The 12222-nt window shown below is 42.5% G+C and overlaps 1 non-coding gene across 1 annotated transcript; it reads right to left on the minus strand.

Annotated features, from left to right (window-relative positions):
• Window positions 1-11191: 11191 nt before the first annotated feature.
• Window positions 11192-11262, minus strand: trnag-ccc (transfer RNA glycine (anticodon CCC)). The gene has a single exon. It is a non-coding gene; the product is annotated as a tRNA-Gly (tRNA).
• Window positions 11263-12222: the final 960 nt, after the last annotated feature.

The raw sequence follows: 12222 nt of genomic DNA on the forward strand, positions 1-12222 counted from the left end.
GTGACCACACCCGGCTTTGATGTGTCGGGTTCATCAGGGGTTCAAGAGGCTCATATGGATTAGAAGAAGTCAGTTGATTAGTTGCTCAGCAGCTAATTTTAAGGAATTTCATTTATTTATTTAAGTCATATACAAGAACACAGGCCGAACCTCGGCTCAGCTGGCTTTCTCAAAAGCCCGGTTCATTTCAGTTTTGACAGTCAAGTGAACAAAAAATAGAGCAAATTGTAAGATGTTAACAAAAAAACTTGTGGCAGCCAGTTTTTCAAATGTTATCTGATTGTATAAAATGAGCATTTTAATGGAAGAATCACAGAATAATAAGCGGTTTAATCAGAACGTAAATTGAATAGAAGGGCAGTCTTTTTAGTAAGTCGAAAAATCTTCCTTGAATCGTTCATCAACCCAACGCAAACTTTTATGGAAATTGGTTCTGATGTTTTTTGCGTAGTCCTGCGATATAAAATCTACACGGCTAGTTCTCGGAAAACTCCACAAAAATGTATATCGCACTGCTCAAGAAAGTGAAGCAGAATTCCTGGATCTGACCCTAAAAGACAAGGGCAACATGAAGGCTCCCGCTGTGGCGAGGGTCGAGGGCCGTGGTTTGCAGGTGAGGGAGTGAGAAGGCGAGCAGGAGGGGGGGTGGGGGGGGGATACAGTTTCACCGCCCTCTCGCTCTGTCATGATGCCGCTGGAAGCCTCCAACAAGCCCCCGATTGTTGGGGAACATGAGCTGTTTTTGTTCGGGGGCTGACAGGAGCTTGACCTCCGCTGTCCGTGCTGCCAGATACTGACCTTGGAGAGGGGAAGTGAAGTGAGGCCTTTGAACGCTGTCAAGTGAGCTATCAGTGCCTGGCTCAATTTCCCCGGGGGCCTTGACGGAGTTGGGACGGGTCGGGAGGACTGTGAAGTCATCTGTCTGTCCCATACAACAAATATATTTACCAGAGACATGTGGACATCTTTGCTTTTCTTATGACTCTAAACTCTTTGTTTTAAGTTCGTTTGTAAAGTACTGATGTGAAGTATTAAAATGAAATAACTTTAATATATCTTTCTGTACTTTTACAAATGATAATAAGAAATCATAATGAAGCTGTTATGAACCAGATGTGGAAGTCTTTTAAATTGTGTGTTTTTACCTTGACTCTGTTTTATATTATAATTATACTTGTATTATTTGTGTCAATTGCAGGCAAGTGTTTTTTGGGAACATCCCCTGAAGGTCACTGACACTGACCAACCACAAGCTGCCATCGGCTGAGATGCAACAGGTGGATGAAGAGGAGCAGGCCGGAAAAGAGAGGAGACATTAACATTTTACATTATCACTTTGGAGAAGCTCATAAAAGAATCAGCATATCTCCATTAAACCTTTTCACGACGAATAGCTCCAAACAGCCTCCAGCCTGTAAACAGCAACAGCCTTTGTGTGTGGATGACAATGTTTTTGTGATATGATCTGCAGAGCTCTGATGAGGAGAGATGCTGGAGATGTATCCTCAGTTCACAGAGAAGCCTGTGATCCCTGAACCGAACCGAGAGATGGAAAAAACAAAACACTGCACAAGATCCCTCGTTATTCCAGCTTTTCATTCCTCAGCACACGTGGAAAACCTGGGGACCTGTTCTGGGAATGATTCATCTCATCTGTATTAACAGTTTGCACCGTGAGGTTTGCGTTGCAGTGTAAATATTATAATGATCCCGATTTCTCTATCACAACCGGTGATTAACAAAACAAACAGAGCGGTGCCGTGTGTTGATGGATTCCACTTTAATGGGGCTCTTTGTTGGTAAAGCAATTAAGTAACATATGAAACTGTGTATTCAAAGAGATTGATGCCAAGATTAATGTCGAACGCAGTGCCGGCAACTTGTGCGTGTCACACGATTCAACGTGAACTTGTGTTGTTTCCACCAGTAACACAATGATGCTCAGGTGCAGCACAGTATGTTTGAGAAGGTGAGAATTTGAGATAAAACATCTGTTTTCACCCCTGTCTGTTTGATGGTTGGTTTTTAAGCAAGAAAACAACTCAACAGATTTTCATGAAACTTGGTGGAAGGATGTGGGTCAGGGGGAGAATTTTGGTTTGGATCCGGATCAGAGGGTAAATCCAGGTTGTTGTTGTTTGAACTTTCTTTAACATTGTACGATTCGGACATTTTTTCATATTTCTCACAGTTTTTTCAGGTATCTTTTCACGGATCTTGACAAATCTGCTACATTGTGGGAGCTGATGTCTGAGTTTGTGAAATTTGGTGCATCTTGATCAAAGTTAAGCAGATTTGTTGGCCTTGGCAGTTGTATGCGCTCCCCAGAGTGTGTTGTGACTTTTATTTTTCACACTGCACTGGCTCTTCCAGTAGGTAAGTGGACCCTTTAAAATCCAAAGGAAATGGTAATAAAGTGAAGTGGACAGCCACGGCAATCAAACCCTTAACAACGACCACAGATGGAATAAACTCCAGTCGCCTCGAGAACCAATCCAGAGGCTGCGTTTATTAAATCCTAAACCTCCGGTTGGCCACATTATCCTCCAGAGTGCTGGAGCACGGTCTTGTTCTGTATCTTTGAGAGCTAATGGTTCAGGTGGGAATCATTCAGTTGTTTCAAACATTAACAGACCCCCTCATTGTCAGACAGACACTGGTACGGCCGCAGAGTCGGAGAGACGAGTGGAGAACAATGGAGTGAAAGATGGATCCACATTCCTTCTCTCTATTCATGCCTCACAGGTCTGAGATCACGTGACCTCTCTCCAAAAGTGGCTCCTGGACCCACGGAAGCTGGAGAGGGAAGCAGCAGACGACATATTTAATATATTACATCACAGTTTTGGTAAATGGAAGCTGGACACTGTGAAAAAAGCTTCTGATTTCCTGCTGAATAACCTAAATATGAAGTTTCACGGACGCACAGTTTTGGTTGTTTTTGGTTATTTCGCACCAAATTGATAATAGAAAAAGAAATGAAATAGGAACCAGTATTTGCTTATATTAAAAATGCACCCAAAATAATAAATAGAAAACCACCTTGCAATTTATATATTAATGATATAAAAAAACAGTGCATAGATTGGTGTAATGTTTTATTTGAAACAATGGAGAGAAGTAAGAATATATTCTATCATTGTAAAAGTGTTGTAAAGATTGAAAGTTTTTCCGAAGCTGAAATGAAATTGGTGCAGATTGTGTTGCAATGACTTGACTATGTCTAATCCAATGATTCAGTCAAACTGCATTTTTAATACATTTTATTTAAATGGAAAAAACACATTATTATTCCAGTATCAGGCAAATAATACGATTCTGAAAACTCAAATCAAAATAATAATGACAGTTTAAGATTTAAAAAAATGGCTTTGGAAATGTTTTTTAAAAAAGTAAATGTAGTCACTGTGTTTGTTGTTCAGCTCATAGACACACGCGATGCATTTTGGTAACTTTCTGATTGTTTGTAATAAAACTCTACAGATTCAGAGGGATAAGGAGAGAGCCGACAGAAAGTGAGTCATTTATACACACTGGGGCCCAGGCTGCTCCGGTGCCGGCCATTTCCTGATGGCCCTGAATAATCTGCCTATATTGACTCCTCGGAGAAAACCCAACCGACCATTAAAGTTAGTTTCAGACAGTCGCCGCTTTGCCAACGCTACCACAAACAGGAAGTCAACAGATGCTAAATGCTCTGTCCGCCCCTCGGGCACTGAAGTACTCCGGCTACCGGCTTCATCATATTTCTACAATACCAACTGGACATCATGAAACTAATTGCAACCCCCTGCTGTGTCGGCAAAGTGAGTGTGCATTTCCTTTACGGAGAAGCTGTGAATAAATTATTTTGGGCTTACAGATATAAAATAGCCTGCAGCCAGGACCTCACCCTTAAACGATGCATGTACACAAAGAGGGAAGCAAGCGTTTAGAATTCAATATTTTATAGACAGGAGGATTAAATGGCTTCACTGACTATTTCTTGATATTAAAAACAATCATCAGTTGCAGTTTTGGAAAATGCTATTCTTTAAATCGCACACACACAATTACGATATATCCAAGATAGACAGAGGACGTGTTTTGGTCATGCTGCATGTGTTAGCTTCATTATTCTGAATAGTGTTTTTATGCTGCTGTAGATATGATACAAGTCTATGTGTAGTGGGTTTTTCCATATGTTCCATTAAATGTTGGGTTTTGATTCAGCCTCTCTTGAATGAACTTGTGCGTCCACCATATATTTTAGTTGAAAGGAGGGAATGTATTCTTCTTTTGCCTTCCCATTTCATTCCTTCCCCTCTTCACCTCCCCTTTCATGCCTCATTCTTTCCCCCTCTCCCAGTCTTTCACCCCACACTCCTTCCCCATTCTCCCTTTCTCCCTCTCCTCCCACTCCTCTCAGGCTCTCTATCTAATAATCCATCCATCTTTGCTCAGGAATGGAGGTCTAATGCTTTCCATCTGTGTGTGTTACTGGTGGGGCTCCAAGGGCAAGGCCTGCCACTCTTTATTCACTCCCCCTCTCCACTTCAGCTCCTTTCCAACAAAACCCCCGAGTCTGGTTCCACTCAGCTCTAATGTCTAAGATCTCTCTCCACGCTGGGCCCCCCCCTGCCCTGAGGGTGGTCAGCCGGGGCCCCTGAACCTGTGCGCTTTGAATCCTGGTTATTCTGGGTCATGATGAAATCAATTAATCACATATCTTTAGTTTCTCAGCCAAGATTATCTCAGAATACACAAAATATTCCAAAGAAAACCAGCTTTACATTTACATCTCTATAAACCATTTTACAGGGAATTGATTGGACTAACCAGATTAAAAAATAATTCCTATTTCGCACACCGACATTGAGACATACTGTATCGGCAGTTTATGAAGTAGAACCCTGAAAAAAACCCTCTCAAGCCATGGAACTAATTTTAAGAAACCAAAAGGCTCCTTCTGATTTTGGTTCCAATGTGGTCTAAAGACGTGAAAACAACCGATGGCTACAACTAGCTCTTCCACTCCACTCCACCAGGTGGCGGTTATACAGAAGGAATGCGCTATTGTGGAGATTGTTTAAGTACTCCACCAATCAGACAATTTCAGCACAGCTAGCCCCACCCCAAAGGTTCTGGTACCACCCCCCCAAACTATGTTATTTAAGGGAGGACAGAGATGTCTCATTAACTAAATTCAAACTGATGGAGAAGACTATAACAATGACAAGGAGTGTGTTCCGTGTACTTTTCATACGTCGATCCAGCAGGACTCACTCTGCTTCCAGTCTTTATGCTAAGCTAACGTTAGCAGCAAGTGGCCTGGTTTGCGGAGCTGTCCTGTCGTCCATCTTTAAACAGTCTATGGTTGCGATGAACCAATTTAAGACCAACTTCAAACGTCCACGATCTATATCGAGCGGTGAACTCCGTGGCAGTTTGTTGCTAATTAATATCTCATCGTTATCTGCGTGAGACATAAAATGTGAAACCCGATGACACAACATGCTGTGTTCGCAGTGCTCCTTTCTTCACCTCCTCCCATCTTCCTCTGATCTTTCTGTCTCTTCCTCTCCTCCCCTCCTCCTATCCCTCTTTCATCTCCTCGCCTCTTCCTCTGCTCCTGCCGTCCCTCCTCCTCCTCCTCTTCCTCTTTTCATCTCATCCTCTCTCCCCTACTTATCCTTTGATATCTTTTTTTTTTTTTAGGTTTGTGTCTGTACTTGCGTGTGACACACACACAAACACACACAGACACACACACACACACATGAGGCAACGTTTCTCATTATCAGCCTCAACCAGCAGGCAGCTTTGTAATCACGTTGTTTGTTTATGTCTGTTATATATACACACATACCTATCTCTTCTGGTTTTCGACACATATCTCTTGTGCACAAGCGAGACTGAGTCACACATTTCTTCTTCTTCTTCTCTCTCTTTCTCACACACACACACACACCGACACACACACACACAGATGTCAAACACAGCACTGCAACAAAGCCACAGCCCCAGTCTTGAATGGAGCCAGAAATAGCGTTGGGTTCTGACTTGGAATCGGCTTAAGTCTTCAAAGAGAAACGTTTTTTGATGCAGCAAAGGGAGCAAGAGAGGGAGAGAGGATAGAGGGAGAGAGGGAGAGAGGGAGAGGGGGAGAGAATGAGAGAGGGAGAGAGGGAGAGAGGGAGAGAGGGAGAGAGGGAGATGGGGAGAGAGAAAGAGAGTGAGAGAGGGAGATGGGGAGAACGGGACGAGGGTGAGTTGAGGGGGGAGGAGTTCTGGGGGGGGGGGGGATATGGTTGTTACATCCAGCTGCAAAAAAGGGGGGGGGGGGGTAAAAACACTTCAAAGACTCAAGTTGCCATGGTAACTGTAGAGAGCCTGCTCTAAGGCCACACCCCTCGCTCTGACACACACACATGTCACCAATGGATTCATAAGAATTGATGGCGGCTGTCTTGTCTCTTTATTTTCCTTATGGACTCTGTTGTGTCTAATTAAAAACCCATCAGCAGCAGTTGATGATCCGCTCCCTGTGTGTGAAGTGATGGGTTTAGGAACCAACTGAAGCTGCTTCTTCATGTTTTGCTCTGCTTTGATGTTCGGGGGGGCTCGCTCCCTCTAATTATGACATCCCGCTCCTATCACAAAGTCACAGCCAGTGGATCTGAAGTCTGTTTGTAATCAGATCCATCTCCCAGTCCGTCTGTGGCCTTTCAGAGACGCTGCACATCAGGTTCTGAATGTGTTGTTGCTCGTTTCTTTATTGCTTTTTAAATAGAATTCTTTAGCCCTTATCCTTTTACAGATAAACGGTTAACTTAAGTAAAAGTAGGAATACCACAGTGTAGAGATAATAATAAAGTCTTGCATTTAAAGTCTTACGAGGTTTAATGTGCAAAAGTTTTAAAAAGTAACAAAAGTACTTAATACCAAAGTGTAGAAATGATCTCTTGTTTTTTTTTACCAAAGTACCAAAAGTAAAATGAATGATCATGACCCTGGAATATACTGAGTTACTTTCTAATACCAAGAGACAGAACTCATTGTGTGGATAGATGGAGTTTCTGAGCTGGTTGGTCCACAACTTTGGATCTGATTGAAGAATCTGAGCAGCTGTTGGAAGAATTCCCATAAGATTTAGATTTTATTTTATTTATCTGAATCAATACCTTGGTTTTGTAATGAAATACATGAAAACCTAACGACATTCCCAACATGAACCAGTGCTAATTGGTAAATGCCAACAGCCAGGAATGTAAGTGGCGTCTACTTTAAACCACAAGCAACAAGAGTGGTTTAGACCTATTATTCTGAAGGATATAATTACTTTCAGTCATGCTTTGATTATTGTTGACATGCAGAGTTCTATGATTAAAAACAATATGTTACTGGTGTCTGGCTAACAGGTTTGTTTTTAGTCTTGTCAGGGCTCAAACATCTGGATGAAGATGGTAAGGGCTCTCAAGAACCCTCAATTGCAAAGGTTGCTTTATGCACAAATTCATAATAATAATCACTGGGATCATAACTGATTAAGAAAAAATGACAGATCTCTTATTTTATATGTTTTGGGGTCATATTTGCTAAAATACAAAAATCCCTTTTCATTTTAGTCACTAAAAAATGAAGGAAACAGAAATTAAAACCTTATAAACTGTTGCATGGTAATTCGACATCGACGTTAACAGATGTGTGTATGAACAAGGACCAGATTTTGGTGCTGCACTGTTTAAACGTGTGAATCAACAAATTGCAGGCTACTATTTATTCTTTGAAATGTCATTGATGATACTGTTGTCAAGGTTTCAAGGTCGTCCAGGTCGGTGCATATTGTGTCCAGCTGTGTTTCCATGACTCCATGAAAGTGTGACCCACTTGTGTCCTTCTTCCTCGACCACCTGAACCACAGGGGTCCGTCCTGCATTGAGGAGAAACTGGGTCTGGCTCGTTTGTCCCCAGAGCGCTTTCTGTCCTCAGATGGACGGCTGCCCAGAGACTCTGAAGCCGCCAGTGGGTTCCCATCAGCTGGGAACTGGGAGGTTGTTTACGTCTAAAGTCATTTCTGTTTTTTACCACTGTTCTTCATCAGCCTGGCGCCGTGGTGGCAGAGAGAGAGAAAGTCTGGTTAGTCGGTCAAGGCGACTCCTCTATATTTGTGTGTTATCAGATGTAATTGGTTGTTAGAGCGGTAGAGAGGGTTGCTTTCTACATGATGGATGGTTTTACAATGGCCCTATTGTGCTGATGTGTTCATTAAGTAGCAGCTATCCACATGGATGATTCTGGGTGGTTTTTCACTCTGCTCCCTTCATCTCTGTGATTAGACATGAGGAGTGAATGATGATCTTTTTCCCTCCACATGATGATGTTGGTGTCTAAAAGAGGAGCAGCTGTGCCCAGAACATTTCCTCTGAGCGGTTTGAGGCTGACCCAGGAGCAGCTGGAGATGGCAAGAGCTGTGGTGAGGACACTCATGCAGTGTCGTGCACCCTCATACCTCCAGTCCATCAATATATACCCATAACTAATGAAAGCAGATGGATTTACAAGTTTGTGGATATTTTATGTGATTCGTTTTTTTACTGCTGGCATTTGACGTGGTACAGAACTACACATCTGAAAGAACCATAGCAGTAAACAACATGCGTGAGAGAGTCAAACTAAAATGTCACGCCAGCTAGGTTGGGCCTCCCCAAGCCTTTACCCTCTGAGTGGCTCTGACTTCATATAAAAAGGCCACACAGCCACACTGAGGTTTCCAAAGCAGCAGATTATTGCAAAAGCTAAAACGGAGCAAAGAAACTGACTAACATTGTCATTCGTGTCATCAAGACGCTAGAGCGAGTGAAAAGCTGAAATATTTACAAAAACCTCACTTTTGTACACATGTTAACGTTTCCCTGTTTCACCTGCAGATCATACAATGAATCATGGGAATTTAAGGAAAGACTCTGTCGCTTAAGTTATTATATTAAGGGTCGATGTAAAACTTCAAGGAGATTTAAAAAAATGCATATTTTAGCATTATGCAACAGAGTTCATCCTGCATCTGTGAATCTATATTTTGGTTTTACTTCTTTCAAATTTGTCTCATTGGGGCTCTGTCTGGTGAGGAGATTATTTCAGTGACTTCTCCAACACGTTGTCTTTGTGCCACCGGTGTTTCCAAGTTAACCTCCACGTCCCTCTTATCGTATGCAAGGCTCTTGATTACCAGGAGGGGTGCTGCGGTAAACGTCTAACAAGCCTCCACCTGTCAGAATCTCAACCCCTGTGTTTACCGATCACTGCAGTGGGAACTTGCCTCACGGTTCCATTTGCTTTCGGCTTTATTTGAACCGCAGTGTCAAAGATAACCCACCCTAATAAAAGTATATTTAATAAGAGGTGTGCAACCTCCTGTAATCTGGCTTCAAATCTGCTCCGGGTTCACCACTTCCCCAGGTAACAAGTCCTACTACATCCTGAGCCAAATATTTCCTGTTTGCATGTCAGAAGAAATCTCCGTCACAGGCTTTGAAGCGAGACGTGTCTTCCTGTCGTGCTTTGAAGAGGACCTCCCTGCATCTCAGCCCAGATCCCATTCAACAGATCCTTCACTGATCAGCCTCACTTTCTCCTCTTCTTCTCTTTACCGTCCCAAAACCAGACGGCTGCGCGGGCCTTCTCAAAATAATGCCAACAGGGTTAATTCTGTGAAATAAATCTCTTTATCTCTGTTAATGACGACCCCAAAATCTCTTTCTTTAGGTAATGACATGTTTTTCTCGGTATAAATTCACTAAACTGATGTGGTAACATTGCATTGATCATACCTGTTGTTGCTTTTACAGCTTTTTACTGTTCTAAAAGAGGTGAAGATGTATAATTCATACCACAGCAATCATAATCAAATGAAACGTGACTTTTCCATTTGATTAACTGTCTTTGCTTGATCTTAAAGTTTGAACGAAGAGGATGTACATGGTCAGCCAATAGATATTTATTATTTCAGTGTGTTTTATCACTATATACAGAGCATTATCACATTATCTAACTCCAAACAGATTGATATGTTACCTACATCAGAGAGGGGCCACCGCGTCTTTTTCCCCGACACATCTCTTTGCCAGCTCTGCGAATAGGCTGCACCTGCTGCAGCACGGCACACATTCACTAATAAGAACATAAACACAGACATAACAGGTGTGAAGCAGAAAGAGCCGAGTATGTTTTTCAAATCCTCCAGACTCATAAACACTTCTCCGGCGGAGCTTTGATGAGGTCAGCTCTGGCTCTGCGGCCGAGTCGAGGGGCGAGGAAACCAACCAGATGATTTCAAAAACCTTCGCTGTTTGAATTTCGTTGGAGTTATTTTGGTCTGCTGCAGGTTATGATAATTTATACATTCTTTCTAGTGCGTGCACAGGGATCTGTTTTTTTTTATTTCTGCTGCGTAAATATGGCAACCAATTCAGGAAATGAATTGGCTGTTATCTTTTCTTCCCTTACAAATAAAGAACTCTCGTGTTCCAAGACAGTTTATAAATAAAATTGCTGTTGAAGTGAGAGTTGAAGGAGAAACAACACAATCCTGAGAACACAGGGGTGTTCAGGGGAACTTATCGTGCCGCACACAAACACCCTTGAGGTCGCGAGTGTCTAAAAGCATCTGACGGCCGTGCAAACATCTGATGGAGTCGGCGGCCAAGGATGAAGACAAGCCGGCCCATTCAGGAGCATGGCAGCGTCAGGAACTCTTTACCCGCTGCAGACCGGGGGGGGGCAGAGCTGTGAGTAGGCCAGCTGCATCCATTACTCTCACAAACAGAGCGGGTCATTTGTACTGAGTCATGAGAGGATGAAGTGGAAGCAGAAAAAAGAAGAAGGAACCACTGGTGACCACAATAACAATGTGTTTTGTGCCCTTTTTCAGTTTGGAATATTTCATAAATTGACTTTGTCTTCTACTAGGATTGTATTCATTCGAGCTCTTCTAACAATGGAAGGTTTTTTTAGACTTAATTTGACATCTTTAGAAATATCTTTTAATTCTACAGATGGATTAGAATCTGTGTTTATTGCCGAGTAGGTCTACACATGTGTTTAGATTATACACAAATATAGTAAACAATAAAAGCATGAGGAGAACTGCAAACCTTGACACCTCATGAGTCCTGAAGTCAACAGGTTGTATCTGATCTAAGTACTAATCATCTGTGCTGCCCGGGAATCGAACCCGGATCACAAGAATGGGAATCTTGCATGATACCACTACACCAGCAGCACTGATATTAGTTTTGATGTGACACAATTATGATCGGCAGGATATTATGATGAGAACCACGACTAAATACACACGACTGGCTGATTAAACCCTTTAATTTATTACATATTTCTGAATGCCAACTCTTCAGCAAGTGACTTCATATCACGTGGTTAATGCTAATTACAGATATGATTGGATTCTGTCTTATTTCGAACAATTTACACACGTTTTACAGTCGCCCCCTTGTGGCTGGCTGCAGTGCAGGTCGTAAACCTGACCTCCTCCAGGTCAGTGGATATTACACCATGTGACAGTGTGTGTGATGTATTTTGTCTAAAGTGATTGGACCCCCCACACACACACACCGTCCTCACATCCTCCAGACGTTTTGATTGGGTTTAACCGGGCCATCTCCAAAAGAAAGGGTTGAAGGCGAGAGAAGACTGAGAGGAGACCAACTGTGCTTGTGCAAATCAAAAACAATCCAGGATTGTGTGCGTGTGTGTGTGTGTGTGTGTGTGTGTGAGTGTTAGTGAGCGAGAGAGAGAGAGAGAGAGAGAGAGAGAGAGAGAGGTCAGGTGCTGTTGGATGGGTTGAAGTGCTGTTGTCATCTCGCATCTCATCGGCTACAAGATTCTTTATCACGTGAGCTTTTCTCGCTCACTTGTATTTTTGTTATGCAGTCACAATGTGGATTATTACCCAGATACACACTGAGGCCTTCGCTCTCTCAAAGCTGCTCAGCTCGAGTGAAGTTTGAAGCTGCAGTGAAACCAAGAAGTGGATTCTAACAGAAGTGGACTCTGTGGTGGTGACTACACACTCGGCTGCTCTCAGTCACATTCACACAAATTTAATTTGCTTTTCCCAAATAGGATTTTCCTTCGCAGATGATTGATGCTGCACATTTTGTTTATGCATCACCAGTTTTATTTAAATCCCCAAAAAGAGCATGTGCTCTCTATTTGCAGAGAAAAACA

Source organism: Platichthys flesus, chromosome 9, assembly GCF_949316205.1.
Source record: "Platichthys flesus chromosome 9, fPlaFle2.1, whole genome shotgun sequence".
Taxonomy (NCBI): domain Eukaryota; kingdom Metazoa; phylum Chordata; class Actinopteri; order Pleuronectiformes; family Pleuronectidae; genus Platichthys; species Platichthys flesus.